Raw genomic sequence first — 13576 nt, forward strand, 5'->3', positions numbered from 1 at the left:
GGGAGGACATGTCAGCTTTGCTCCCGAGCCCCAGTGAGAACCATGCGGGGACCTCCCCCTCAGGAGGCTTTTGGGAGGCAGGGAGGTACCCTCCCTAATTATGAGCTGGAGCCACTGTAACTTGAGCATCAGAGAGAAACTGAAGCCTAGAGGTGCTTATTTGTTCTTTCAACAAAGATGGACGCCCGGCATGCACCGGGCACCTGGAACACTGAACACTCAGTGCTTCTCCTCCTGCAGTTTCCGGTCCAGAGTGGGCAACTGTGCAGACTGTGACGGGGCCCGCATGCAGGAGCAGAGAAAGGGGCCGGGTCAGACCACAGGCTTGAAGACGAGTAAGTTCTAGAGACCTACTGTACAGCATGGCGATTATAGTTAATCATGCTGTAATAATAATAAATAATAATAAATACACTTGAAAGTTGCTGAGAGAATAGATCTTACATGTTCTAACACCAAAAAAGAAACGGTAATTATGTGACTTGGTGGAAGTGTTAGCCAACACTATCATGGTAATCATTTTGCAATATACAAGTGTATCAAATCAACACACGGCACACCTTAAACTTACACAATGTTGTATGTCAATTATATCTCAATTAAAGCTGGAAAAAAATAATAAAGGAAGGTAAAGAGAAAAAAAAGCCCCTCGGCCTGTTTCCGAGGATTCCCTGAGCTGTGGCGACGTCAGCACCCTCTGCACATCCTTCCTCCTGCTCTCTCCATTGCCTTCTTCCTCTCTTTTCTCATCTTCCCTGTTCTCTCCTCTTTCCTCTTCCTCTACCACTGGGAACCCCTGAAAAAACAAAATTATATATTCAGAATCATCTAGATTATGTAAAAAGTATGCTCATTAAAAAAAAATTAGGAGACCACGACATTGATGCCTGTTATGGATTAATGTTTGCGTTCCCCCCAAGTTCCTTGTTGAAACCCTCATCCCAATAGGATTTGGGGGGGAAGGTAACCAGGTCATGAGAGTGGAGCCTTCACAACGCTATGAGTGCCCTTACAAGCACAGGCCTGAGAGAAAGTTCTCTGCCGCATGAGGACACAGCAAGAAGACGTCTGTCTACAAGCCAGGAAGTGGGTCCTCACCAGACACCGGACCTGCCAGCACCTTGATCTTGGACTTCCAGCCTCCAGAACTGTGAGAAATAAATGTTTGCTGTTGAAGCCTCCCAGTCTGTGGTATGTTCATTAGAGCACCCCCAGCCAACTGAGACGAGCCCCGTGTGGGATGCTGGGCCCTTGAGAAACAAGCCCCCTTGTCGCCACATTCAGATTATTTTCCCAAAAATAAAACATAATTTTTAAAAGCTGTTTTGATGAGACAAGGCTCCAGAAATGGCTAACTAGAAAGAGATACTCTTTCCTCATAAGAAAATTTATAGATGATAATTTCTATGTATATTAAATTAAATCATATGGCTTTTTATTGTGACATTTTAAAATTTATGCTCTGCCTCATTTCACAAAGGACATAATACAGAAATTTGGACATATTTTATGGAAATAGCAATTTAACTGAGACTATGCTTCGTTACTGTAAAACTCAAAAAGTTTCTTTGAGAATTATATTCCCAGGGAACACAGGCATTTTAAAGAAGAAGTGGGGGCCAGCCCCATGGCCGAGTGGTTAAGTTCGCGCACTCCGCTGGGGCGGCCCAGGGTTCGGATCCTGGGCACGGACATGGCACTGCTCGTCGGGTCACATTGAGGTGGCGTCCCTCGTGCCACAACTAGAAGGACCCACAACTAAGATATACAACTACATACGGGGGGGGGGGGGTTAGGGAGATAAAGCAGGAAAAAAAAAAAAGGTTGGCAACAGTTGTTAGCTCAGGTGCCAATCTTAAAAAAAAAAAAAAAGAAGAAGTGTTATGGGGAAGGCTTCTAGAATGCTAGAAATGTTCTAGTTCTTGATCTGGATGGTGGTCATGTGTGTACCTAGGTAAAAATTCACCCAGCTGTACATTTAAGATTAATGCACATTGTACACTTTAATATATGCATATAAATCTCAATAAAAAGGTTGAGAATATGCTTCTTGTCGAAAATAGAATTAAAATGCTTTTACATTAAAAATATAAAATATAAATATAAATAAAGAGGAGATGTTAGATCAGGAGTCAGCAAACTTCTCCTGCAAAGGGCCAGATAGGAAATATTTCAGGCCTTGTAGATGATGCAGTTCACGTCACCACAGCTTAGCTCAGTCCTTGTAGCACAGAAGCAGCCACAGACGCTGTGTAAACTAACGAGAGTGCTGCGTCCTCAGGAAACTTTATTTATGGACACTGAAATTTGAATTTCGTATCATTTTCATGTGTCACGAAATAGTATTCTTCCTTGGTTTTTTCTGACCATTTAAAATTGTGAAAACCACTCTTAGCTTGCTGGCCATGCTAAAGTCGGCGGCAAGCAGCATTTGTTTCACAGGCCATCATTTACTGGACCCTGCAAGAGGGCAATGTCTTCTACTGTTCCCTGAGACACGGTCCTTCTTCGAGATGGTAATAGATGTCTCTCAAAAATAAAGATGAAAAGGAAGATCCACAGTCAAATAAATGTGAATCAATCCCAGGTTTGATGAGTTTCTCTGCTAGAGAACATTCTGGGTGTTTGTGGTGCTGACGTTCTTGCTGCATCCGTGAGACACGTACCTGCTATCCAGGGGTTCCTCAACATCTTGTGAACAATATTAATAACTAATATTGGTAGATGGTGACCCTGCACCAGGGACCCTGCTTAGCATTTTGCAGGAATTAACACATTTATTCTTCAGCAGAGTGAAGAATCCTTAGGTAAGAATCATGGTTAATAACTTATTCTGGGCTATCAATGTGCAAGGAACACAGCTTTGGAACTGCAACTCTAGATTTCAGCACAGGGTTTACCAACCTCAGCACTGGTGATGTTTCAGGCCGGATCCTCCTTTGTTGAGGGCCATCCTGTGCACTGTGGAATATGTTGCAGCCTCCTTGGCCCCTGCCCTCTGGCTGGGACTAGCACACCCCTTCAGCCGTGACAACTCAAAGTCTCCAGATGTCAGCAGATGCCTTCTGGTGGGGGAAATTGCCTGCGTCTGAGAACCTCTGCTCTGGAGTCTGAAGGAATGTGAGCAGCTTTGTCACTGAAAACCATGTAAAAGAGATCCTTTAACTTTCAGACTTGATTTGAACAAACACAGTCCCGGGCACTATCTCAGAACAACGGGTACTAATTGCCTTCAGTGTAACCAACAGAAAAAGTGTCACTGTTTCTACTTGGCCTCTGAAAAATCACTATGCAAGCTCATAGTGCACATTTTCTGAGAAATTTTGAAATATTCTAGCCTTTGACGCAATAATTCCACTTTTGAAAAATCTAACTATAAGGAAATCTGAAATTTGAACAAAGCTAAATGCACGAAGATATCCAACACAGTATTTCCTATAAACAATGAACTCTCAGAAACAGCTTAGAGTAAGCGCCATGGTCTATATATTTGTGTCCTCCCAAAATCCATATGTTGAAATCCTAACGCCCAGTGCGATGGTGTAAGGAGGTGGGGACTTTGGGACGCAATTTGGTCATGAGGGTGGAGCCTTCCTGAACAGGAGCATTCCCTGGCCCCTTCTTCCACCCGAGGACTCAATGAGAAGTCTACACCCCAAAAATGGTCCTCACTCGACCATACTGGCACCCTGATCCCATAATTCCAGCCTCCAGAACTGTGAGAAATAAATTTCTGTTGCTTATAAGCCATCCAGCCCGTGGTGTTTTGTTATAGCATCTTGAACAGACTAAGACACCAAGTATAGGGCAGTAATGTCAAAATATCTTTCATTCATCAGTGTAATATGTTACAAATAACTGGGGAAAATGGTTTATCTTATACTAAGTGAGCCAAAGAGGATGCAAATTTGTTTGTAAAATTCAACCTGAAAAAAACCTTTTTTTTTCAATAATGAAAAGAACCTTGCTCCCACATTAGCTGCCTCGAAACTTGGAGATTATGGGTGATTTTCTTTTTGGATGGTCAACCAGGGTGGTGGTAGTTTTTTAATTTATCAGAAAACCCATCGCTTTCTTTCTAGAGCAACCTGGGCAATGAGAGAGCAGGACAGCAGCAGAGCCCGCTGGTGGGGCAGGAGCTTGGTTGCCACAATCTGGACTCAAACGTCAGCGCCGCGCCCCGACTAGCTGTCTGCAGCTCCATAAACTCGGCAAGGTCTGGTTCCCTTCCCTGTACAATGGGAATGATACAAAGTGCTGATCTCGACGGGGACTTGTGAGAATTACTGAGCTCAGGCATGGAAAATGCAGGCCCATTGCACATGCTCAGTAAGGTGAACTCCTCGGTCTACTGGAAATGTGCAATGTATTTCGGGAAGTTCAGATGACTTACTCATCGTTTGTTATCTCGATTTCCCTAAGAAGTTTCTCTCAAACCAAAAGAATTAACACCTTGAGAATAATGCCTCCCAACCCCAATCTTTGTGCGAGTCTTAATGAAGTTTCCACTGATTTGTGCTTCATGAGCGGTTTTTGTGTGTCAATTTAAAGGACTGCCCTTTAGTCTTCAATTATATTTTTCTGGCCGCCTTGCTTTCTCTTTATGAAATGATGGAGATAGTAAATGCCAACTATATTTTTTCAATACCCTTGACTGGCAAGATCAAAACACAGTGGCCATCCCTACATTGACACCAGTTTTTTCGATATTCTTAGTTAATGAATTCCAAAAACCTGGAACCACCGCCCCCCACTAAAATTCAAGGTTGTCCTGGACACTTGCTTTCTTCTGCTTTCAATATAAGGGTTTTGTGCACTTGCCTGCCCCCTCAGAAAAAGGAGTTAGAAAGTCCTTCGGTGGCCAAGCGGCGCCCTTTCCTGTGGGTCCTCGTCTGTCTGTGACAACATAAGCATTTGGGGGAGTAACCCGGATCACATGGGGCGGCTCTGTTGTGACTGCCCAGTGGGCAGGAGAGTGATGGGAGCCTTTCCCTCCCCTTAAATAGGTAAGAATACTCCCTGTGATTTTCTGAGCTGATGCCTGGTCTGTTTTACACTTGTTTACCCAGAGTTCTACAGTTGCTGATTAATTTCCTCAAGTTGGCCTAGAAATCCAGCGGCCGGCTTCTCTGCCGGGGACTATGGCCTTTGTTTCCATTACCGTGGCTAGTCTTAGCTCACACTGCCCCCGTGTGCACAGAAGTGGCATCACCATTGCCTGGGGGAAAAAACTTTCCTCTGCTCCATTTTAGGAAGTCGCTGTAATGGGTTTTCTTTAATAAAACTAGAGTACCGTCTCTACCTGTGTCTGGGCTCTGAGTGTTCCAGAAGTCTCTAGAAAGAGAAAGTAGCCTGATTAAGTAGAGACTGCTCGAGGATGTGGGTGTGAATCTGAGCTCCACTGCTGAGAGGATACCCCCACCCGGGGCTCAGTTTCCCAATCAATAAAATGGAACAGTACGTCCCACAGCTATTTGTGAGACTGATGGAGAAAAATTAACAAAATACAGCCTATGCTCCTTGGCATGAATAAGGGTTCAATAAACATTCACTATAATTCAGTTCTTGTAGAGACTCGATTACATGCCCAGAATATATATTGAATATATAACAATTTTTCAGATGTTGTGATTAATAAGGTACAAATTCATTGGCTGGTATGATGGAAATCTTGGTGATTTTTGTCATTAAGGATTACTTCAATGACTATCATTCATTCGTTCACTTATTCAAAATATGTCTATTTATCAGCTCCTGTTTATCAGTCACTGTTGCAGGTGTTAGAGACCCAATAGTAAAAAAGTGCAATTACTTCAATCAGACTAAAAATCTGGGGGAAAGTATTGCACTAAAGGTGGGTTTCCATATTTTAAAATAAAGGAAAACAACCGTGTGTGATATAGTTGATACAGTGACCCATATGACCAAACAATTCCACTCCTAGGTACACACTCAAAAGAAATGAAAACAGGTATTCAAATAAAAACTTATGAGTCATGTTCACAGCAACACTATTCACAAGAGCTGAAAGGTGGAAACACCCCAAATGCCCATCAACTGATGGTGTTTGACAAAGCATGGTCCACCCACACGGTGGAATAGTACTCAGCCATAAAAAAGGACTGGCGCACTGATTCATGCCACAGCACGGATGAACCTTGAAAACATGATGGTACGTAAAAGAAGCCAGATATGAAAGGTCACATATTGTATGGTTCCATTTAAATGAAGCGTCCAGAATAGGTAAATCCATAGAGAGAAAAGACAGACTCATGGTTGCCAGAGGTTGCCAGGAGGGGGAGAATGGGGAGAGACTACCTGATGCATATGGGTTTCTTTTTGGGGTGATGAAAATGTTTTGAAACTTGATAGAGGTGGTGGTCGCACTGCATCATGAATGTACTAAAAGCTACTGAACCATACACTTTGAAATGGATAATTTTATGTTTTGCGAATTTTGCCTCCATATAATAAATAGATAAATAAATATTTTTTACAACAGTTTGAAGTGTGTGTGTGTGATATAGTGATTAAGGGAGCTCAGGTTCTGGAGTCCAGCTCAACCACGCGCCAGCTTTGTAAACTTGAGCACATTTCTTAAGCCCCAAAGCCTCAGCTTCCTCATCTGGACAATGGGAGAATACAGTTTCCTTGTCATGAGTTTGTTGTGAAGATTAAACAAGACAGCACCTAGATCACAGCGGTGGCTGAGTAAGTTTTACCACGGATTTTTGCTTGCCTTTGACTGTTGGTGGTGGAGGTGGTTTTGTTATCTGGAATCACTGGTGCAAAAAAGAAACACAAAAAACACAAAACAGGACTTTGCAGTCAGACCAGGGTTCGAATCTTGGCTCAGCTGCCCTCAAGCTGGATCACGTCGGGCAAAGCTACATGGACTCTGGGATCCTCAGTTTCCTGGCTCCTCCCAGGCAGGACCACGCCTGACCTTCCTCAGTAAAGGTGCAGCACTGTGGTTGGAGCAACGCCTGGACTCATAACTCCCCTGGCTATTTCATAGCTGTGATAAGTATTTACCAACATATATACAAAATATATAACAACATACATACATGCAACCTTGATCACTTGATTAAGGCCATGTGGGTATCATATACCCCCCGATAATGACGTGATAAGACAGCCCTTACCTCTGTCACATGCTTCCCCAAAAACCACGACCCCAGGCTCATCAGGAGAAAACAGTGGACAAGCCCAGATTGGGGGACATTCTACGAAGACTGACCAGTGCTTCTCGATATCGTCAAAGTCACGAAAAACAAGGAAAATCTGGGAAACGGTTATAGACCAGAAACTAGGAAGACAGGACAATCCAGTGCAATGTGATGCCCTGGACTTAATCTTAGAAAGAAGGACACTGGTGGGAAAACCGGTGTGTCCTGAGTAAAGTAAGATGTGAATGTCATTCCTCAGTGTTGATGGACGTTAGCTTTAGGGGGAACTGGGTGAAGCGTATACGGAACTCTCTGTACTATCTTTACAACTTTCCTATGACTATAAAATTATTCCCAAATAAAAAGTTCACTATAAAAAAACAAAACGAAACATTCTCTTAGTCTGCTCAGCTGCTATAACAAAATTACCATGGATTGGGTGACCTAAACAAAGAAATTCATTTCTCACAGTTCTGGGGGCTGGGATTCCTCGCTCAGGGAGCCAGCAGAGTCGGGTTATGGGCGGGCTCTCCTCCTGGCTTGCAGACGGCCGTCTTCTTGCTGTGTACTCAGGTGGCAGAGAGAGAGATCTCATGCCTCTTCTTATAAGGGCACTGATCCCATCAAGAGGGCTCCACCCTCATGAGCTCATGAGCTCCCAAAGGCCCCACCTCCAAATGCCATCACACTGGGGCTCGGGCTTCAACATACGAATTTGGAGGCGGATGTGATTCCGTCTCTAGCAAACATACACGTATGCGTGTGTATGTACAAATGCGTGTGTGCAAAACCCTTCCCGGAGCCTCCCCGTCCTTTGATCATCTCCAGCCTGTCGCCCACCTCTCCAGCTTTCCGAGAAGCAGCCCAATTTGCCTGAAGCTAATTCACTGAAGTTACCAAATGATCACTTCACCAAATTTACCAATTGTGTTTTTAACACATTTAACAGCTTTTTTTCAAACAGGAATATTTTAACAGCTTTAACAGGAAAGCACAACTTTATTACTGATTATGAAATGTAATTGTCTGAATACTAACTAACCAAAGCTTGATAGGCTATCTGAGAAACTGCTGGAGGAATACTAAAAATGTTAGAAAGTTGGCAAAATTGAAATCAATACAAGCTAAAAGATTCCCTTACGAAGTATTACTTTTTCCAATCAAAATTCCGGCATTCCCTTACGAAGTATTACTTTTTCCAATCAAAATTCCGGCATTCTCTCTGTAATAGAGCTGTTCGGGAGATCCTGGTTCTTTTGAATGCTATTGAATAATATCCTCAATTTTTTTATTATTCAAAGTTTAGTTCTCTTTTGTTGATTTCGCCAACAGCATATCGGCCTTATTTTTCTAAAAATGGATATTTTTAAACTAAAGTTCAATTTACACAATTTTATTTCTTATCCTACATACCGGGCATAGATGCCATACGCTGGGCACAGAGTGATGACCCGAACAGATGTCAGTCTTGCCTTCCAGGGGCTTCTGGTTTGCTGGGGGCTGTGCATGAATAAACCGGAGATTACGGTCCCACGGGGTGAGGCCCATACAGGGAAGCATGGGCGCTCAGGCAGCGGGTAGCTAAGAGGGGACAACCAGCAGGACATGAAAAATGAATAGAAGTAACGCAGCAGAAGGTGGGGCACCTTGGGGAAAGTCTCAGAGGAGAGGAGAACAGAAGTGGGGCTTCAGAGTTCAGGGATGCACCTGGAGGAGGTGAGACTAGAGAGGTGGGTAGGCCTGGTCCCTCAGCCCTCCTTACCTGCGGTGTCAGGAGGTCGCGTTTTCCCTGGCGGAGGAGCAGATGTGGTGGAAAGCGTTGGGCATGGTGATGGGAGGCTTCTGTGGAAGGACCTGCTCCTCCCCGTGTAACTTCCTGGGTCATCCTGCCCACTCCGATTTCTCCCTGAGTCACAGAAGTTACCGTTGCCAAGATCCAAGATGTTCTTAGGGCCCATGAGAATGTTTTCATTTTAATTTCTATTAAAATAAGAAGAGAATCAACTTACAAAAATCAGTTGCTTTTCTATACACTAATAACAAGCTAACAGAGAATTCAAGATTAAAATCCCATTTACAATCACAACAAAAAGAATAAAATATCTAGGAATAAATTTAACCAAGGAGGTGAAAGATTTATACAATGAAAACTATAAGACATTGTTGAAAGAAATCGATAATGACGTAAAGAAATGGAAAGATATTCCATGCACGTGGATTGGAAGAATAAACATAGTTAGAATGTCCATACTACCTAAAGCAATCTACAGATTCAATGCAATCCCAATCAGAAGCCCAATTACATTCTTCAAAGAAACAGAACAAAGAGCCCTCAAATTCATATGGGTCAACAAAAGACCCTGAATAACTATAGCAATCCTGAGAAAAAAGAACAAAGCTGGAGGCATCACAAACCCTGATATCAAAATATACTACAAAGCTACAGTAATCAAAACAGCGTGGTACTGGTACAAAAACAGGTGCACAGATCAATGGAACAGAATTGAAAGCCCAGAAATAAAACCACACAGCTATGGACAGCTAATCTTCGACAAAGGAGCTAAGAACATACAACGGAGAAAAGAAACTCTCTTCAATAAATGGTGTTGGGAAAACTGGACAACTACATGCAAAAGAATGAAAGTAGACCATTATCTTTCACCACACACAAAAATTAACTCAAAATGGATCAAAGACTTGAAGGTAAGACCTGAAGTCATAAACTCTTAGAAGAAAACATTGATGGTACACTCTTTGACAGGGGTCTTAGAAGGATTTTTTCAAATACCCTGTCTACTCAGGCAAGGGAAACAAAAGAAAAAAATAAACACTGGGACTTCATCAGACTAAAGAGCTTCTGCAAGGAAAAGGAAATTAGGAACAAAACGAAAAGACAATCCACCAACTGGGAGAAAATACTTGCAAATCATATATCCAACAAGGGGTGGATCTCCATAATATATAAAGAAATCACACAACTGAACAAGAAAAAAATAAACAACCCGATCAAAAAATGGGCAGAGGATATGCGCAGACATTTTTCCAAAGAAGATATACAGGTGGTCAATAGGCACGTGAAAAGATGTTCAGCATCACTAACCATCAGGGAAATGCAAATCAAAACTACACTGAGGGGCCGGCTCCGTGGCCAAGTGGTTAAGTTCGTGCGCTCCGCTGCGGTGGCCCAGGGTTCGGATCCTGAGCGCGGACATGGCACTGCTCCTCAGGCCACGTTGAGGCGGCGTCCCACATCCCACAACTAGAAGGACCTGCAACTAAGATATACATCTGTGTACAGGGGAGGTTTGGGGAGATAAAGCAGAAAAAAAAAAAAGATTGGCAACAGTTGTTAACCCAGGTGCCAATCCTTAAAAAAAAAAAAAAACTACACTGGGATATCACCTTACACCCATTAGAATAGCTATAATCACCAAGACAAAAAAGAAAACAAATGTTGGAGAGGATACAGAGAAAAGAGAAGCCTCATACACTGCTGGTGGGAATGCAAACTGGTGTGGTCACTATGAAAAACAGTATGGAGTTTTCTCAAAAAACTAAAAGTAGAAATACCATACGACCCAGCTATCCCACTACTGGGTATTTATCCAAAGAACTTGAAATCAACAATTCAAAGAGACTTATGCACCCCTGTGTTCATTGCAGAATTATTCACAATAGCCAAGACGTGGAAGCAACCTAAGTGCCCATCGACTGATGACTGGAAGAAGAAGAAGTAGTATATATATACAATGGAAGACTACTCAGCCATAAAAAAGACAAAACCGTCCCATTTGCAACATCATGGATAGACCTTGAGGGTATTATGTTAAGTGAAATAAGCCAGACAAAGACAAACTCTGTGTGATTCCACTCATATATGGAAGATAAATGAACATATGGACAAAGAAAACAGATTAGTGGTTACCAGAGGGGAAGGGGGCTGGGGGTGGGCATAAGGGGCAAAGGGACACATTTAAAGGATGACTGACAGATAATTATGTACAATTGAAATTTCACAATGTTATAAACTAGTATGACCTCAATAAAATTTTAAAAAACAAATAAAATCAGAAGAGAAAGATGAATATCATAATAATAAATATATATTAATGAATCCAGCCTGGATTATACTCATCTTTATACCAATGTGGGGATAAAATATTTCCCCTTCTTTCCTTTCTTCTCCTCCCTGTCTCTCTCCCTTCCTTCCTTCCTTCCTTTCTTATGCATGTATGTATGCATACAGAGAGAGGAAGGGGCCCACAAAGCACAAGTCCCCACAAAAATCATCACGTGCCCTGATCCTCCTCACCCTCCAACCAACCCCAACCCCACCTTCCTACCAAGATCTTCTGAACGGCAGGCCAGTTACTGGCACCTGGAGATACCAGGATAAACAAGGCAAGCTCAGCACCCACACAGCTCAGTCTTGCTGGCAAGAATGGACAAGAAAATGCTCAAATGCCAAAACTGAAAGTTGTACAGGACAAGAAAAGAGAAATGATCGTAGTATACCATCGAACTGTTCAATAAACAGAATTTCCATAGTTAAAACTACTGATTTTTTGGCATTTAAAATCAACTTCTATAAGTATGGACAACGTTCTTAGGGTTCAAGAACCCAAATCAAGCGGCATAACTCTTGAACATGGAACAGAAAAAGTACAAATGACAGAATTTGAGAAGTGGAAGTAGAGGAGATGTGACAAGATCAGAGGATGGGAGGTGGGGCACCGTTGTCCTCACCCTAGGAAGTGAGGAGGCAAGAAAGACTGAGTAGAAGAAACAAGAGTGACACCTCCTTAGAGTGACTGAGGGGAGCAGAGGAGCAGCTGTTCTCCACGGAGGAGTGTACCACCCACCCAGGGGGCATTTGGAACATTCTCCCCACATGACGGGCGGATCCTCCACTTTGCCGGGTAGGAATGCTAACGTGCCATCTTGCTATGGAGAGACAGCCCCACACAACAAAAAGTTGTCCCACCCCAAATGCCAATAGTGCCTCCACTGAGAAACACTGCAATAGGCCAACTAAAAATCTGGGCAAAACGGAACTGAGAAGGTGTGAGAGGCACAAGCTAGCAGGACAGCTCCTGCTACCAGTGGAAGCGTCACAAAATGGCGGTCTTGCCTCTGAAGAGCAGGCTTGGGGTGGGGAGAGGGAAACTGTGGTTTCTCATTATAAATACTGTTTGATTATTTTAGCCATTTGCATATATGATTTTGTTCATTTTTATTTAAATGGCAATTTCAACAGTATGGAAAGGGCTATGACATCAGGGAATACCATCGTTATTCAATTAAGAGATCAGCTACAATCTTTCATTCGAATTTTTAAATATTTCCTTTTGCTAAATGGCTTTGCTTTCAAAGGCATATCCAGCTTGGAACTACAGAGCAGCTGCGTGTTTTTCAAGGAAAGAAAACCCAAAGCCCCGACTTCATTTGAAGCCACATAATTCAAGACTAATCTCAACAAATGTTTGCCCAAATTTCTGTTGACCTGATGACGGGCGCCACCACATGGCAATAATGTGCACACCATCTTCAGTTCACCCTTCCTGAAACAAGATTCTTGGAGAATTTCTAATTTTGTGGGATTCACACTGTGGCAAATTTGGTCCATACAATGGAAGTCTATTTGACATGTATCTAATTCACAATTTTAGATTAGCATAATTCAAATTTGCATAAAATAAGACCTCACTTTGTCAGCTGGGGTCCAATCAGGCTGGTGCAGCTTCTGGAATTCTTTAAGCTTTCCAACTCCAGGTGTCGTTTGTATTGTAGACGAAAGGAGGACATCGAGCTGGCCGTGATTTATGATTACGTGGTTTATATTGAGGATCAGCAAAAAGCAGTAAAAAGGGTCATTAGAGGATTCCACTTTCCAATTCGCTACACTCATCTGCTTACCTTCAAAATCTCACCGATAATCATGAGGGGGAGTTACACAAGTTCAACCAGAAGTTCAAGTCTTGCCGTAGATTCTTGCCATTGCCTTTACACTTTTGGTTGCTAAAACCTGGATCTTATCATTCTGTATCTTCGCACCCTGCAGTGTCTTTCCATTGGCCACAAGATGATGCCCAAACTCCTTTACCAGCTAACCAGCCCCTCTTCAGACTCTTCAAACCCTTCCCCGGCAGGAAACTGTCTACTCAGGTGGTCCCCACCTACGGATGATCCTCCAAGCAGGCCCTGCTGCCTTCAACCTCCCACAGGAGAAGTTCAGAGGGAACAGCAGGTGCAAACCCTCCCAGCTCCTTATGCAAGTCTCAGATTAGATGGCAGTTCTTCCAGGAAGCCCTCCTGGCCTTCCTCATGGGGGTCAGATGCACTAACCGGTGAGGTCTCCCAGAAATGGCAATCAAGGTCAACATGGTGGGATGGGCAGCCCTGTC

At 43.0% G+C, this 13576-nt stretch overlaps 1 long non-coding RNA gene across 1 annotated transcript; it reads right to left on the minus strand.

The window, feature by feature from the left end:
• Positions 1–395: 395 nt before the first annotated feature.
• On the minus strand, positions 396–9113 carry LOC106825917 (uncharacterized). Its single transcript, XR_006513789.2, has 4 exons — positions 8935–9113; positions 8586–8753; positions 2905–3136; positions 396–796 (listed from the first exon to the last, which is right to left on the minus strand). It is a non-coding gene; the product is annotated as an uncharacterized lncRNA (long non-coding RNA).
• Positions 9114–13576: the final 4463 nt, after the last annotated feature.

This window comes from Equus asinus, chromosome 15, assembly GCF_041296235.1.
Source record: "Equus asinus isolate D_3611 breed Donkey chromosome 15, EquAss-T2T_v2, whole genome shotgun sequence".
In the NCBI taxonomy this organism is placed as follows: domain Eukaryota; kingdom Metazoa; phylum Chordata; class Mammalia; order Perissodactyla; family Equidae; genus Equus; species Equus asinus.